We start from the raw sequence: 17029 nt of genomic DNA on the forward strand, positions 1-17029 counted from the left end.
AACATTGTCAAGATACTTGTTTTAAAGGTTTGGACTCTTCAAAAAGAAACATGAAGGAATTGAAAATCAAGAAGTCCTTCAGACTTTAAGTAGAAATACAATTTATTAATAATGATGTATTCAAAAAATCCTGTTTCTATAATAGTCATTAGGACAATGATGAGCAAAAGCAGAAATTGTTGCTATTCAGTTTCCTTATGTCTTCATGTTACTCTTTAAAATTTAAAGAAGCTTTATCTTGTATTATTTACTTAAGTAAAAACACAAAAACAATAACCAAGCTACAACCTCCCCTGGCCTCCCAAAGAAACCCAAACCAAATGCTCAGTACCTCCTTTGAATGTATTTATAAGAAGAACAAAAAATAGTCTCTAATTGGAACTTTCTAAAAGCTTTTCTTCCCAATTAGAGTGCAGTAATGACTTTAAATGGCAGTGTCTCGAGGACAGCTCATCAGTTAATTATATGGGGTTCTCTAAATTGAGGAGTGAAAAATGATACTAAATTTCAATCAGCGCAGATAAATATGGCTTGTCATTATTCACTTGATATTTTAGACAGTCCACCTAAACGGGGAAGACATGGAGTAGAAATATTAATCTTTTCTGAAAGAACAGAGATTATGAGAATAACACTGAACATTTACCCAAGACTATGTTCTTGACTGGAATATGGTTTCTGTAGTCATTCAAATCCCATGATCCCCGGAGACTTTCATTTGCTTGCCCAGTTTATTTTCCATCTGGCTCTTTCAAACAAGGAAAAACAAGGTGGCATTTCTATTGTTGTACCTAATAGCCTGGGAAAATGGATGTGGATTTTAAATTTAGTAGTTATGTAATTTAAAATGTTGACTGAAGCTTCAATTTCTTTTAATTTTTGTGTTCCAGCATAATTTAGCACTCTGTATTCTGGCAATAAACATCTTAAAATTCTATAATTTACTTATACTTATTTCTGGGATAATTCTACCTGCCCAAGTTAAAATTATTTCCTATTTAGTCTTAAAGAAAACAATTGTTTAAATAGCAAATTGTCAATACATATTATTTATCTTAACAATTGCCCAATAGTGCTCTTTTCTATTATTTAAAATTTTTCTTTCTTACTTTTGATATTTTTCATGATCCTCTTATCCTCATCTTCCTTCAAAGTTATGATTTGCTTATTCATGTTCATAGAATTTTCAATCATGTTAAAAACAAATATGGATTTTATTATTACAAATATCCTCGTTATTCTCCACAATCATCTTTTTCATGATGTGTAAGTTGGGGATCAGGCTCTGCTTAGCAATAGCCCTTCATGTTTGCTCCTCTGTTCCCGGGGGAGTTTCTTGCACATGCTTCGATCCCTTTCCATCTGGCCTCTGCACAAAGGCTTTATCCCTTGCTAACACAATCCTTTGTTTTGTGGAGGACCTTGAGTTTATCTGAGAGTGAATACATAAGAAACAATAATCATGTTGTGGGAGAACCTGGTCTGACCTTTTTATACCTGAACCCTAACATGACAGAGACACTACACTTAGCTGGCAACAAAGACTGAAAAAGGTAAGAGCTGTAACGATGACAGATCTGAAACAGAGCTGCCCAAAGTAAATGTAAAGGGTCTGATTCTCTGGATACTATCAATAATTATATGCTTATGTTTATATGACTGTAGTAAAAAAAAAAAAAGCTTGCTACATTTTTGTGTATATCACTGAAAAACCTTTGTGAGATTTTCAGTTTGTAAGACATTAAGAAATGGCTGCATTTGTGTATTGATCTACCCATGAACTTTATTGCAATATATTTCTTTCAGCAGAAAAATATTTATAAAGCGTTAGTGAATTTTAAAATACAGACTCCAGGTTTTTTTTTTTCAGTGTAAATAAAATCACAATGAGATTACTGAAATCTCATATTGAACTGAAAACCCTCCCTTTAAAATGCACGCTGGTCTGTGTTTAATAGAAGTCAACTGATTTTTCTCACTCACTTTGTATTCATTTTATCTTTTTTATTTTTTCTGCAAATACAAATTTATAAGGCAGTACTTAGAATTTTGTGTTGATTTTGACTGTCGAAGCACACTTAAATGAAGAATAAACACTAAAAGGCCAAAAAGAAAACACACACATCCTACACCATATAGGTGCTTCGTTTTTTATAATTTACTCCAAATGTATTATATAAAACTGTCTCCAGGACTTTATTGGGGTTTAAAAGTTTTAGAGGCTGATGCAGGTTGTTGATTTCATATTGAATTACTGGTATTGAAAGATGGCATCTGAGATATGGAAGGCATTTTGCGTGGATCAAAGAAAAAGATCAGAACCCCACCTCCCTGGCGCCCAAAGTATATTCATTTTTTAAATGAAAATACTTTGACGTATTCTTTTCACAAAGAACTTTGGAACACATTTTAGATTTAAACTTTAAAAAAAAATGAGTCATTTTGAAGTAGAATCTACCTTTTAAAATATTTCTCCCTTTATTTGGCTTGTTGAAGAAAATGATCTCAGAACACATCTAGTCATCTTATCCTGGAAGGACAAGGTGTTTTTTGATAACCACTGTCCCAAAGAAGCATAAACTGTGACCCCTGCCCCCCAACTCTCTCTCTCTCTCTCCCCCCCCCCCCCAAAATGCTCACATATTACACCCCCTGTGTTTGTCATCAGTGCTGAACCTTGTAGTCACCGGTGAGTGGATCCTTACAAATGGGTCCAATTTGCCAAAGGCAAAGCGGCTGCAAAGAAACCAACAGCCAGTCCAGCCTGCTTCGTCTTGGTCGGAGGAAATTCACAAGCTCCTGCAGACTGCAGTGTAAGGGAAAACAAAGTTTGTCTTTAGAGCGACGTGACCACTTCCCCGCCCCGAGCCCGTGCAGGGGAGCCCGCGGAACTGCTGACTCAGTTTGCCTCCATTGCCAGAGCCGCAGCCTGCGCCCAGGGTCCCCTGGATGGAGCGGGCACACCCCCCGGAGGGACGCACGGACGATCACTCCGAGGTCCTAGGGTTACCAAAGCGTGCCACCTGGGTCTACACACTGTCTGTGGGGTCTGCAAAGGTATAAACAACGCCCTTTCCAGGGAGGAAAGAAAAAAAAAAAACCCAAACATCTTGAGGCGGTCGGCTCAAGGTCACCGAGGGAAGGCAATGTCTGGGACTGGGCTCTTCAACTCCTCGGTCCAAAGACGGACCGAGCCAAACCCGGCTCCATCCCGGAGGCTCAGGGCTGCGGAGCGGAGGGGCCGGCGGGGGCAGAGCTTTTGTACTCGGCGGAGCGAGGAACGCAGCCTCCCGTCCTCCCAGCGCCGCCCGCCGGCACGCGGCCCCGGCCCCGCGCGCAGGGCGGGAGCGCAGAGCCCGGCGGTCCTTCCCCCGCCGAGGCTCGGGAGCCGCAGGGAGCGGGAGGGCGAGGGCGGCGGGGGGCGCGGGGCGGGGAGGGAGCCGGGAGCCGGGCGCAGGGAGGGGAGGGAAGCGGGCGCGCGCGTCGGGAAGGGGGAGAGGGGACGAGCGACCCGGGGCCGCACGCCAGCCCGAGGCTCCGGCGCCCGCTGCCTGCAAAAGCGGGGGGGACACCGGCCAGGGGGTGTGCGGGGAAGCGGGGGGCAGGGGAGTCAGGAAAGGGGAAGGAAAGGCAGGAGGGGCGAGAGGAAGAGCGGCTGCAATTTCCGCGGCCGGCGCGGCAGGAGCGGGCGGGGCGGGAGGAGGATCCAGAGGCAGTCAGTCAGCGCCCGGCCGCGGGAGGAGGAGGACGGGAGGCGGCGGATTAAAGATGGCCTCCGACAGCTGCGGGGAGCGGCGGCCGCCCCTCACTTCCCGGGAGGGCGCCCGCGGGTCGGCCCGGCCTTGATGGAGAGGAGAAGCCGGAGAAGCGCCGAGGCTGAGGCGGCGGCGGGGACCCAGCGCGGAGGAGGACGCGGGGGGACACGGACCCGGGCAGCAGAAGGGGAAGGCGGCGGCGTCGCTGCCCCGGCCGCCTAGCGCCGCTGCCGGCCCCGGCGGACCGGCTCCCGCACCCGCACCCGCACCCGCGGCCGCTGAACGCAGCCCGCCCGGCCCCGCCGCGGAGCGCCCGCAGCCCGCGCCCGCCGCCCCCTCCCGTCGCCGGCGCCCCGGCCCGGGAGCCCCCCGCCAGGCCCGCGCCCTCCGGTGAGTACCCCCTGCCCGCCTCCCCTCCCGCGCCCGACGCCGCGCCGCTTTGTTCGTGCGGGGCCCGGGCGCTGCCCCTCGCGGCCCGGCGCCCGCTGCCCTGGGGACAGGCCGCGGCCCAGCTCCCGTCCTCCCCCGGGACCGCGCTGCCCTCGGGGCTGGGGGCCGGGCCGGCGTCCTCCGCGGCCTGGAGGGGGCGCCGTCGCGGTCGGGTCGGGGTCGGGATCACGCGCGGCTGGCGGCGGCGGGGAGCGATGCCGGGGGGTTCGGGGCGGGGGGAGGGGGAGGAGGGCTGGACGTCGCCGCCGGTGAGCAGTGGGGGCGTAACCCGGCGGCCCGGGAGAGAGGGGTCCGGGCCGGGCCCTCCGCCAGCCCCCGCGGTGCCCGCTCCCGGAGCCCCCTGCGTCCGGGCGCAGCCCCGCGAGGCCTCCATCCCTCGGGCGCTGCCTCCCGGCTGCGGGCGTCGCCTGGCTGCTTCTCCATCCCGCCCCCCCCCCCCCCCCCAACACACACCCCTGCGCTGGAAACCCTGGGTCTGTGGGAGGAACCGAGGTGCCCCTGTGCCGCGTGCGTGCCCTTTCCTTCTTTTGTACGAGGATGAGGTGGCATCGCATTCGTTCACGGTCGCCGTGGGGTCTGAAACGCAGATGTGACCTTTCCGACCCAAAGCCGCTTGGCCCACCTGGCTGGTGTGTGCTCCTCAGGTGCAGCGAGCGTGTCGTTGATATTTGCCGTTGGATTCTGAGATCTACACAGTATTAGGTCTCCCTTTCATGGAAATAATCTGATAAAACCTGATTGAAAGGATGTTTACTATATATGTGAACCCTTGCCTCGACTTCCAGTGCTTTAAAAATGGTTGTTTCCTGAGGGAAAATGGTGCTAGTGCATAGGAAAAACTGTTTGTTTGTTTTGTTTTGTTTTTTTTTGTTCAGTAATGAGCATGGGTTGGTTAGTGCCAACTGGATATTATCGTCTGAAAACCAAACAATTAAAAAAGAAAAACAAAACCTTTTGCTTAGAGGTAGTGGCACACTTCCAGGTTGGAATTATTTTGATAGGGGGTTTGAGAACAATTAGTTTTCACCATCAGGCTTTATCACAAAATAAACATAAAACAGAACCAAAAATATATTGATTTAATCAAGTAACTAGATGTACTAGTGCATAGGTATAGGAAAAAATAAATCCAGCTGAAAAAGAAAAATAAAACTTTACCATGGGACTCCAAGCAGAGGAATTAGCTTGGTATGGTTTTTATATTTAAAAACACATACTGCATTAGGCTGACTTGAGAACTCTTCGTGCGTCTCTGAACATCAGGATTGCACGTTACGCTTTGAACCATTCATTCTAAAGCGGGTAGAAATATAGTTCTACTAGTTTTTCCGAGTTGGAGTTGATTCATGTAAAAAAATTGTTTCTAAATTTGAACTTTCTGAAGGAGAAATGAATTAGAAAACGTGTTCTGGCTGGTCTTGTATGTCTGTTTTTTAAAAAAGTAAATGACACTGTACATTTCAATATTAGCTGGATTCTCTGCTTTGAAGATTCTTAAATTACACTGCTCAACTTTGTAATTTTAAGAGTGTACATCAGGCATTCTTAATTTCATGCAAGTGCTTCAGATGGTTCTTGAATCCTCAAATAATAGACAGAATATAGCATGTACAGGCATTTCTCAGAGGCTTTGCAGGTTCGGTTCCAGACCATGGCATCAAAGCTAGTCACAATCTTTTTGCTGATGGAGAGTCTTGTCTTTAATTTGTAAAAAAAAACAAACCAGAACAAAACAAAAAACATCTGTGAAGTGCAATAAAGTAAAGTGTAAAAAAATGAGGTATGCCTGTATATGCATTTTTTGGGGGTAAAAAATCCTTGGAGTCATCACATTCTCAAAAAGATCTGTCTCCACAAAAGATTATGAACTACTGGATATAGAGTTAAAGAACTAATCTCTCATATTTGGAATGTTAAAATTCTTAGAGGGGATTAGATTTGAGAATTTGTATCTTTTCAGTTATCTATACTAGTATATATAAAAGGCTAAGCGGCCTATACTAGCATATATAAAAGGCTAAGTGACCGTCCGACTGGATGGTAGGTATGACACGCACTGACCACCAGGGGGCAGACACTCAACGCAGGAGCTGCCGAGCTGTGGTGACTTGGCAGCTGCAGTTCTCGGTTCTCCGGTGACACACCCAGAACCAGAGAGGAGGGAGCCCGATTCTGGGGTGCGTCCCCGAGAACCACCCTCTCAAAATCTAGGACCCCTCGGGGGATATCGGAAAGCCAGTATTGGCCCAATCCCCTCAGGCCAGGCTGAGGGACCCCCACCTGCTGGAGGGACACCCCCGCCCTGCTCACTCTCAGACATTTTTCGAGCCACAGCACCGCCCTAGGTGCAGCCCACTGGGGCGGGATGGCAGGAGGTTGGCTCCAGGGTATGTCTGGCCCGTCTTGCCCAGTCCCGCCCTGCCAGCCACCTTCTAATCTACTTCCTTTCAATGTGCACGAATCCGGGCACTAGTCTATAATAATAAAAAAGCATAATATGCTAATTAGACCGGACAGCTGATGGACCTTCCAGAGGAAGCTGGGGCTGCGAGGGCCGAGACCCTTGCATGAATTTCATGCTTCGTGCCTTTAGTATCTAAGAAATGTTTTTTATTGACAGTTTGGCACATGGAAATTGATGTTAATCCTACTTTTAAATGAGGAACTAGATCTGTGGAGACGCTAGTTCACAGTCACACAGACGTTGGTGGGCCAACATTTAAACCCAGACTGTATAAAGTCAAAGCCAGCACTCCTAACAACAAGGAAGGCTACACTAAGTTTTGAGTTAATGATAGCATTTGCTTGATGTTAAAATGAGTACTAGATGTTTTGTTAACATTAAAAAGTGGATCTGAGATGATCAAGCACACAATATCATGGAATTTTGGAACTACTGGCTCTGAGAAAAAAGAGGCCTTAGGGATTAAACCTCTGTTGGTCATGCTAGTCTGAAATCATACCCAAACTAGGGCCATTTCGAAGCATCCTTGGCAGGATCATTCAGGCTCTGGTTTTAATACTTTCTGTGATTACAAGCTCAGTTCTTTTTTTGACATTTAAAATTTTTTTCTGTTTACGTGAGTTAAAATCTGCCTTCCTGATATTTCTACTGACAAGTCCCAGTCCCTCCTATGTATGTAAGGAACATTTATTTTCCAGAAAAGAAATGAGGTATATGACTCTTCTAATTGTTTTTGTAGTTTCAGGTTTACTGCAGTGTAATTTACCTGTAATAAAAGTTTTGACAAATGTATACAATTGGATAATCATCACCATCACCATAATAAAGATAAAACTTTTCATCTTGGCTGGTGCTGTTTTCCAGTGGTTAGAGCTTCCACCTGCGAACTAAAAGGTCTCGGGTTTGATTCCTGGTCAAGGGCACATACTTGGGTTGCGGGTTTTCTCCCTGCCCCTGGTCCTGGAGCATGTGATAGGCAACCAATTGATGTGTCTCTTTCACACCAATGTCCCCCTCCCGCTCTCCTCTCCACCTCCTCCTCCCTTTCCCTCCCTCTCCTCTCCCCTCCCCTCTCCCTTCTCCCTCCCTCTCCCCTCCCCATCCCTCTCCACCTATCCCCCTTCCCCTCCCTCTCCCTCTCCACCCATCCCCTTTCCTCTCCTCCTCCCTCTCCCCCTCCCCCTCCCCCTCCCTTCTCCCCTGTCCCCTTCCCTCCCCTTCCTACCTCCTTTCCACTCTCTGAAAAGCAAGCAATGGAAAAAATATCCATGGGTGAGGAATAACAACAATAACAAAAAGATACAAAACTTTTCCATCACACCAAAAAGTTCTCGGTGCTGGCCTGGCAACCATTAACTAATGAATGCCCCTATAGTTTTGTCTTTTCTAGAATATCATATAAAGGAGATCATACAATATGTTGTCTTTTGTGTCTTCTTTCACTTAGCATAATGCTTTTGATATTTGTTAAGTTGTTGCATGTATCAGTAGCTTGTTTAGACCAAACCTTAGCTGATAAATATTGTAACAACTTGCCCTCTAAAGTTAAAAAAAAAAAAAAATCCCTGGTTTTTAGCATTTGCTAATTATTGCACTGTAAATATTCTAATCATGGCCTAAATTAAGCTATCTGAGTCAGCTGGCAAAATTTCTATAAATTTAACAGTGGGCTCTCACCAGCTGGTACCAGCCCACTATAACACACCACTGAGTTTGTTCCTTTGTATTGTTGAGTAGCATTCTGTTATATCGTGGTATCACAATTTGTTCATCTGTTCATGAATCGGACATTTGAATTCCTACTTTTGGTCAATTATGAATAAAGTTGCTGTAAACAATTATGTACAGGTGTATGTGAGAGACAGATGTTTTCAATTTTCTTGAGTTGTACTTAGGAGGTGGAGTAAGTGTATATTTATTAATATCAGTAATTTTATATTGTACTGCCAAACTGTTTTCCAAAGTGACTATACCATTTTGCATTCCTATCAGTAGCAATGTAAGAGAATTTCAGTTGTTCTGCATCCTTGTTAGCACTTAGTATTATCAGTTATTAAAATTGTAGCCCACGATTTTCAATCTTTTTCATCTCATGGCGCACATAAGCTAATGAATAAAACTCTGTGACACACCAAAATATATATATTTTGCTGATCTTATAAAAAATAGGTATAATTTTGATTCATTCTCACCGGACAGCTGTAGTTGTGTTGGCTGTTGTCATTTTTTTATTTGACAATAAGAGGCCAGTGCCCCTGACTATTCAGTAAGGTATTGCATGTTTTAAAAATTTTTGTGGCACACTAGTTGAAAATCATTGTTATAGCCATTTGTTATATGTGTAGTGGTCTCCTTTAATGTTTTTGACTTGTAATTTTTATTTTTAGTAGTATTTGAAACAACATAGGAAGTTTATGACAGACATTGCTAAAAATTATTTTTGGCTTGGTCATCAGTCATGATCTCACTATGAAGGCTATGGCACTTAAAGGATGCTTCTTCTTATAGAATTGCCTTTCATATTATTAGAACTACCTTTTAAAAAAAGAATTACTATTAGGGAATTCTAATACTTAGTGTTAACATTTTTTAAAATGTGGCTTTTTAAGAAAAGATATGTAAAGCTTGTTTCTTTAAGAAAAATTTAGAATTGAAAAATTCTCAAATGCCCATGAACCAGAAGGTCACAGTTTGCTTCCCGATCAGGGCACATGCCCGGGTTTCGGGCTCCATCCCCACTGGGGAGCATGCAGGAGGCAGCCCATTCATGATTCTGTCTCATCATTGGTGTTGCTATCTCTTCCTCTCTCTGAAATCAATAAAAAACATTTAAAAAAAATTCTCAAATTATAAAGTATTTCTTCAACTACTACTACTTAGCTCTAGATTCACATATCCAACCGCTGATTTAGACATAGCCACTGAGATGTTCCATAGGCATGTCAACCTCAGCATGACCAAACCTTAGCTCATAATCTTTCCCCCCAAGTGTCTTCTTTCCTGTCTTCTCAATTTGAGTAAGTGCCCATATCATTTACCCTGTGACTAGATGGAAGGCTGGCAGTCATCTCCCACTCCTTGATCTTCCTCAGTTTCCACATACAGGTAAGCATCAGATCAGGTCCAGTTGCTTTTATCTTCTAAATGTTTCTCCTATTCAACCCCCTCCTCCTCAGAGGCCTTGCATTAAGTCCTGTGTTTCCCTAGTGAATTATTACAGTGGTCTTTCTTACAAATGCTCTCAACTCCATTCTCACCAGTTCCCCTCATACCCTTTCCAAAATGAATTCTCCTTTCTTTTTTAATTTTGAAAAATATAAAGTTCTGATCTTTCCAATATACATATTTCTCTTGCTGCTTAAAATATTTTAGTAGATCCTACCTAAGTCATTATCAGAGAGTCATTAAAGCACTGGGTCTTGGTCTATACAAAGCACTGTGTGGCCTGGCTTCAGCTTCTCCACGCTCATCTCTGACAGCCATTCTTTTGTTTATTCTTTTAAAAAAAGTTTGTGTGTCTGCTATCTGCTCTGCACAGTGCTAGGTGATGGAGTTACATCAAGGAGCTTAAATGCTGATGGGGGTGGAGGAGCGCAGACAACAGATGTACCTATTGTCAGTTGGTAATAAGTGTCATGGAAAAACAAGGTTGGATAAGGGAATTAAGGGCGTGTGGAGTCCTGAGGTGTGCATGGGGTTGTCATTTAGAGGGCTCTATGAGAAGCCCTCTTTGCTAACCCTTTGCACTCGCTTGCTTTTTTCTCGATTCCTTTATTCTACTCGGGATTTAATTTTTTAAATACCCCAGCTTTTACAAAGCGCGGCAGTAGAATAAAAAACTGAGTTTCTTTTCATACAAACTTATTTATTTGAATTTTTTTATTTCAAATTATTGATACATTTAAACAATAATTTAATCTCTATCATTTTTCATGGTGTGATATTTTTTGAAACATTCACCTATATGAAGACCTGGTTTACATTCACATGTTTCGCAAATATAAATCGTCTTCTCTTCTTCCTCCTCTGATTTTTCTGTTAGAACAACCAACACAATCTTTGTGTTTTTTGTTAGGGTGAGGTGTGATTATATGGAGCTTTCCATCTAAACGTTGCTCTAAGTTAGTGAATAATAATCTACCCCTGGAAGTTAGTGTACCATCTCTGAATTCCCCAACAAGATCATGTACTAGTTTCCTAATAAATTTCACATGCGTTATCGGTTTTTCATTTTTTCTTTTTTGGCATCAGTTGAGACGGCATCTACATTTTACTTGTCCTTTCATGCTAATGAAAACAAGAAAAGATACTGGAAAAATAGACAAAAATCCCCCTTCCCCTCCACGGTGAAACTACGTGTCGAGTGTGGCTCGACATACGAGCTGCTACCGATGCTAACCGTGTCCAGTCACACTCGACATCCGAGTGCAAAAGGTTAAAGTGAGCAGAGGCTTGAAGCATTTGTGGTAGTAAGTTTTGGATATGAGAGAAGGGCAGGTGCTGAGGCCCTGAAGCAGGAGGGAGAACAGCTAGGGGTTGGCTGGAGGGAGGTGAGAGCTGAGCTCAGGGTGGTGGAGGTGCTGGCAGACCCTGGAGTCCAATGTAAGGACTTGAAGTATGCTACCCCATCCTGCCCTGAGCCTTTCCTGCTATGCAGAATAGTGCTTGCTTTGTCCCTCCCCTGTGTTCCCGGAGCACCCTTTGTCATACCCCTACTTACTAACTCTTTTGTTTGTTTGTCTCTTCTCCCTAGACTGAGCTCCAAGATTTTATTTTTTAACTTCTGAATTCCTATTTCATTCAATGTTTGCTGAATTATGGAATTGCTGAAAATGGGATTAATCATTGAAAACTGTTTAGGAGATAACCCAACAGTATTGTGTAATGACTGCTAGCTCCAATAGATGTGCATTCTGTCTGTTTTGCTGACTAGTGTACATTTAAGGCCGGGGCAATGAGCCATGCTTAATAGGTGTTCAGTAAATACCTAGTGTATGATTGAGTGCACATCTGTGTGTCAGCTGCTGCTCTTCTGCTTTTCTTAAACACATGGGCAAGCTTCCCCCAAATCCCTTAACATGTTTCCCTATGGCCTTATCCTTGCTCTAATTACATGCTCAAGAAATGCCAAATACTTAGGAAATTCATCCATTTATTCATTATAAACAAATGTAATAATACAGTAATGTAGATGACTTCTGTTCAAGCTAAATAGATAGGGTTTATTGCACATATTGGCTCGTTCACATTTCTGTTTCCCTTTCGTTGGTAGGAATTTTTTGAGGATAGTTTATTACTGGCTCCCATAATCATTAATAAATAAGACACTGATAGGTCTAGAATATCACTTCTATAAACAACTCAATGGGAGCCCTGCAGAGTGTGAAAAGTCTAGTACCAGAAATAAAGTCGACAGTATTTCTTAGTGTGTTTTATTTGGTTGAACAAGTGATTAAGGATGGCTTATTTATCTGACTGTACTGGTGCAGGCTTTTGGGTGTGTGTGTGGTTTTTTTGGTATGCTCACCACCGTGTCTGTGTAATGTCAGACTCTAGCACACCCTCTTAAATCTTGGAACACTAGATATCATCTTAAGCCAGTGATGGGCAACCTTTTGAGCTTGGTGTGTCAAACTTCACCAAAAAACTGAGCATAACTCGGGTAGTATGTCACTTTGAGGAAAAAACATCATTTCGCAAATGTTTCATCCTCAGGAGCAGCAAATGTTTCATCCTCGGCATGCGGCCGCCTCAGAATTGAACCTGGGACCTTTCAGTGCTGACACGCGTGTCATAGGTTCGCTATCACTGTCTTAAGCCCAGAAACCTGTAACTTCGAGTCCTTCAGTCCTTACATCTAAGGCTTCCATGTCTTGTTTGACCCCTCAGTACCTGCATGGCTTTGAGCCTATAGTGGATACCCTAAGTGTTGTATCTGCATAAGCTGTGAGACTTGAGCCCAAACATTTAAAGTAATGTCTGTTAGTAATAGGAGTCATTTTCCCTCCATTTTTGGTTAACCAGAAATTATTATGTGCTTGGGTATAATACATAACAAATATTGGATTATTGATCTTCCATGTTGTAATCCATTGTGACAAGCCTAGTGATGATGTGCCCTGTAGTAGTTTTTTTAGTATATGAAATACTTGTATATCCTGGCCTACTTAATATGAATACTATTTGTATTTTGACCAATTACACTATTTTTTTTTTTTTGCTTTGTTTTGGATGTTGTTGCTGCTGCTGTTTTAATGGTTATGTGTGAGTAGGGCCTTGATTTCGTTTCCCTATTAGAATGGTCTTACTATTAAATTTGCACATCAGTTTCTTCAGTCAAGGACAGTTATTAATGACTTAGGTTTAAGTTTTCTCCTATAAAGTTTTAAATTTTTTTTGTCACTTTCTATATGTGTATAGTATATTAGTCTATAACGTGGCATAATGTTAGTGCACCTAGTTATTTTAAGTTTAATATATCATTGCTTTGTGTTATTCCACAAAAGAGCACAATGGGGATCAGGTGCTGCATTACTTGAACAAGTTTGAGATTTACTAGTAAGAGTGTACCATGACCACTCTTCTATCGTATACTAACCCAGTAGCAGATACTGTCAAACCTTGAGGAAACTGAGTCCCTACGTAGAGAGCTACTGTCATTAATGCATTGAGGTTGCTTAGATCAGTAACTTTAAATCAACTAGATCTATGTGAAGCCACAGGGACTTAAAGTACTACTGTAATTGTATTTTTGGGTTTAGAAGACTATTGAATGGGGAAAAAAATACAACTAAGTAGGATTTTTTTATGTATGGCCTAATTTCTTAAAGGTATTCATTAGTTCTGCTTATAAAAGACAAGTTCCTATTTATACTGACACTTTCAGAGACCCAGAAATTAAGAGATTTGAAATCTTGCCCTAGCCAGTGCTCAATGGTTAGAGCACCGGCCTGAGGACTGAAGGATCCCTGGTTCAGTTCCAGTCAAGGGCACATACCTTGGTTGCAGGCTCCATCCCAGGCCCTGGTTGGGACTTGTGTGGGAGGCAACCAATCTATGTATCTCTCTTACATTGATTTCCCCCCCCCCCCCCCCCCCAGTCTCTAAAAAAATCAATGGGGAAATGTCCTCAGGTGAGGATTAACAAGAGGGAGGGAGGGAAGGAGGGAGGGAGGGAGTTGAATTCTTATTGTATCCCTGCTGCAAGAGAGCTTTGTTACTTTGAGCCGGTCGCCTATCCTATCTGGCCTCTGGTTCTTCATCTGTTGGCAGTCCTTTCCACACCAAGTTCTTTAGATAAGAGTGATAATTGCTTTCTAACACACTAATTCTTTTAATTTTCCTCAGTTTCTTAAGCCCTTGGTACTTATGTTGTGAGAGGGATACAGGGTGATTTTTGACATGTGTAATAGGAATGTTTTCAACACGGTGAATCTGCTGCATTTTAAAGTATGAGGCCCAGCTTCCTCTTCCTTTATAATGTTTCTTCCTATCTTGTTTTACTCTGTTCTCTAGCCAGTATGGATTTAAAGGAGGCCAATTAATTTAATATTAGCCTAAGAAAAATAGAAATCTGTTACATAGCCATTATCTGATATTAAAAAGTCATGCCAAATGATTTTGTATTATCTGCTATTTCCTTTAGGGGGGGACAAGTAACTTATCTGCAGAGAACCTTGTTTATTGTCTCGGGCTATAAGTAAAGCATCCTAAGTTATTCTTTATAAATTCTTTAACTTAGGAGGTGATTATTGTATACTAGTGCCCCCATGCACAAATTCATGCACATTGAGAGGAAATTAATTAGAAGAAATATTTTAATATCGCTATTCGCCCTTTCTCTATAGTAGAAGTGTCAACTAAATTCATGATCAACAATGACATATGGAAACACACACGTGCAGTTGGTGCCAGCGAGAGCTTTATATGTATCACACATGCGCAAGTCAACTTAGCTTTTTCTAGATATAGAATAAACTTGCTTAATTAGACCTGCTTTCTGATGTAGCTAAACTTTTTCCAGCCCAGTGAAGCACCCCAATTTCTCTTTCAGGTAATTGTCAGCAACACAGCAGTAAATATCAACACAAAGCAGATTATTATTGTAGATCATGCAGGGAGAACAAAGGATAAAATATTTAACTGCATCAGTGGTTTTTAAAAAAATATATATTTCTTTATTGATTTCAGAGAGGAAGGAAGAGGGAGAGATAGAAACATCAATAATGAGAGAGAATCATTGATCAGCTGCCTCCTGCATGCCCCCTACTGGGGATCAAGCCCACAACCCAGGCATGTGCCCAGGACCCTTCAGTCTACAGGCCAACGCTCTATTCACTGAGCCAAACAGGCTAGGGCTGCAGCAGTGTTTGACTATATTCTGCACAGTGAGAAAACCTGAAGTCATTTTCAGGGTCCACCATTTCTTAACTTCTTTTCAGTCGGGTCAAATTTCCAAGCTTTCTAAATCTCCATATTCCGTCTAATGGAAAAAGAGGATTCCACCGAGTCTCCATTCTACCTACTCCAGGACTTCTGTGAGGATCAAATGAGATGAGGCACAGGAAAACACTTCACAGACATTTGGTTACAGTGTGAAGTGTTTGCACCTGGCTATAAAGCAAGTCATGTTCCTGGGCTGAAGAACTGCAAGGAGGCTAGTCATTGCTAGGGAGAGGAAGCCGGGAGAGGAAGCCAGCATTGCTACATGACGTCATTACCCGGTGGAGGGAAGGACACTTAGCATATTAGCCTTTTATATAGATAGATAGGACTTAACACTTTAAAAAGAATCCCATAAGTATTCTTTCTAATAACATCCAAATCTTTTAGTACATTTTTAAGTATTTGTCTTTAGAAAAGCAACTTGTTTTAATTTCTCTAACGTTTATTCAAACTGCATTACCTTATTGATATATTTTTAAATTTTGAAGTGATTATAAACTCGGGAAATTGTGAAAATTACCATAGAGTCCCATGTAAACTTTACCCATCACCCTTTGCTCAGTAGTAACATCTTACATAACTGTGGTACAATAGTGACTTGTATTTCATTACTAAAAGCATAATGATCTTGCTCATTTTGAAAAATGTTGGCAAATACAAGAATGTTGTTGATATTTTTGTTCTCAGAGGTGAAGAGGTTAGCATGTACAAATTCAGATTCTTTGCCTTGGTTCCGTAGGAAAAACACCCAACGATATGTTTCTTCCCTGAACTTCCTATAAATGGGGTGACAGGTAACCAGGGAAATGGCTGATAATTTTCCACCAGGTAGTTCATTCACAGCCTTAGATATGATCATGTAAAATTTCAGTTACATGGCATTCTTCTTAATTCCTCTTTGCTGGACTTATTTATTTAATCACTCGGGAACTTTTATTCTTGCATGTAACAGAGTATAAAGAAATAAATATTGGGCAGTTAGTCAAGAGATACTAAGTACCTGTTATCACTGTGTTAACTATTTTGGAAAAGTATAGTGTAGCTGAATAAACAGCTGTAGGACATTACCACATATTACATAATGTATTTCAACAGATTTTATTCTCTAACACATAGACATAGGCATGTAGTTGGCCTTCAATAAACTTTGAGTTAATGAATGTACTTAAGTAATAAGCATGTTGTCAGAAAATTATGTAAGTCTTAAGAAAATAAATGTTTACTGTCACTCCTAGGAATTCTAAAACTACTCATTATCAAGTGAGAGAATGGTAATGCATGTTTTATTATGTTTCTTTATTTTCTTCACCCTAGGAAACCTTTAGTAAATATAATCAAATTTCCTTGTTTAAAGACTGGGTCTTTCTGATTCTGAAGTCCCAAGTTCTTTCCTTATGGCACACTGCTCATTAAAACACAGTACTTGCTGATTTAGATGATAAATGCCATAGTTAAATGAACAAGTATGAAATTAAACTGTATGTCAGTTATTTTTAGAAAAATCATTGTGTATTGATTGCCTAATTTATTTCACCTGATTTATTTATGTAATTATTAGTGACTAAATTAGATCAAGTATAAAGGATTTAACTTGCTTTTGGAACCTAGTTCTTATTACCCAAAATGACCATACACTGTAAATAGACTCTCAAATGATGCTATAATGTGTAATAATAATTCTAAAAATTTTTTCTTAAATAGTTATGAAATAGTTTATTGTTTTCTGCACTAGGTACTATGGGAGCTACATGGATAGTTCTGCTCTCAATAATTTTATAATACAGTGGAGATAAGATAGATGAATAAATAGTTGAACAGTATGTGAATAGTCTGTCTGAAAGCTATCAAAGTCTATGGACACTTAGTAAGTAGAAAGATTACTTTTAGTTGAAATTATTAGGGAAGCCTAATATGT

At 42.0% G+C, this 17029-nt stretch overlaps 1 protein-coding gene across 1 annotated transcript in view; it reads left to right on the forward strand.

Moving 5' to 3' along the window:
* Positions 1–3642: 3642 nt before the first annotated feature.
* Positions 3643–17029, forward strand: part of WDFY3 (WD repeat and FYVE domain containing 3) — a 265989-nt gene continuing 252602 nt past the window's right edge. Inside the window, exon 1 of the mRNA XM_054727645.1 lies at positions 3643–4145. The gene's annotated coding sequence lies outside the window, so the exon portion shown is untranslated. The remainder of the gene's footprint in view (positions 4146–17029) is intronic.

Source organism: Eptesicus fuscus, chromosome 2 (genome assembly GCF_027574615.1).
Source record: "Eptesicus fuscus isolate TK198812 chromosome 2, DD_ASM_mEF_20220401, whole genome shotgun sequence".
NCBI lineage: Eukaryota > Metazoa > Chordata > Mammalia > Chiroptera > Vespertilionidae > Eptesicus > Eptesicus fuscus.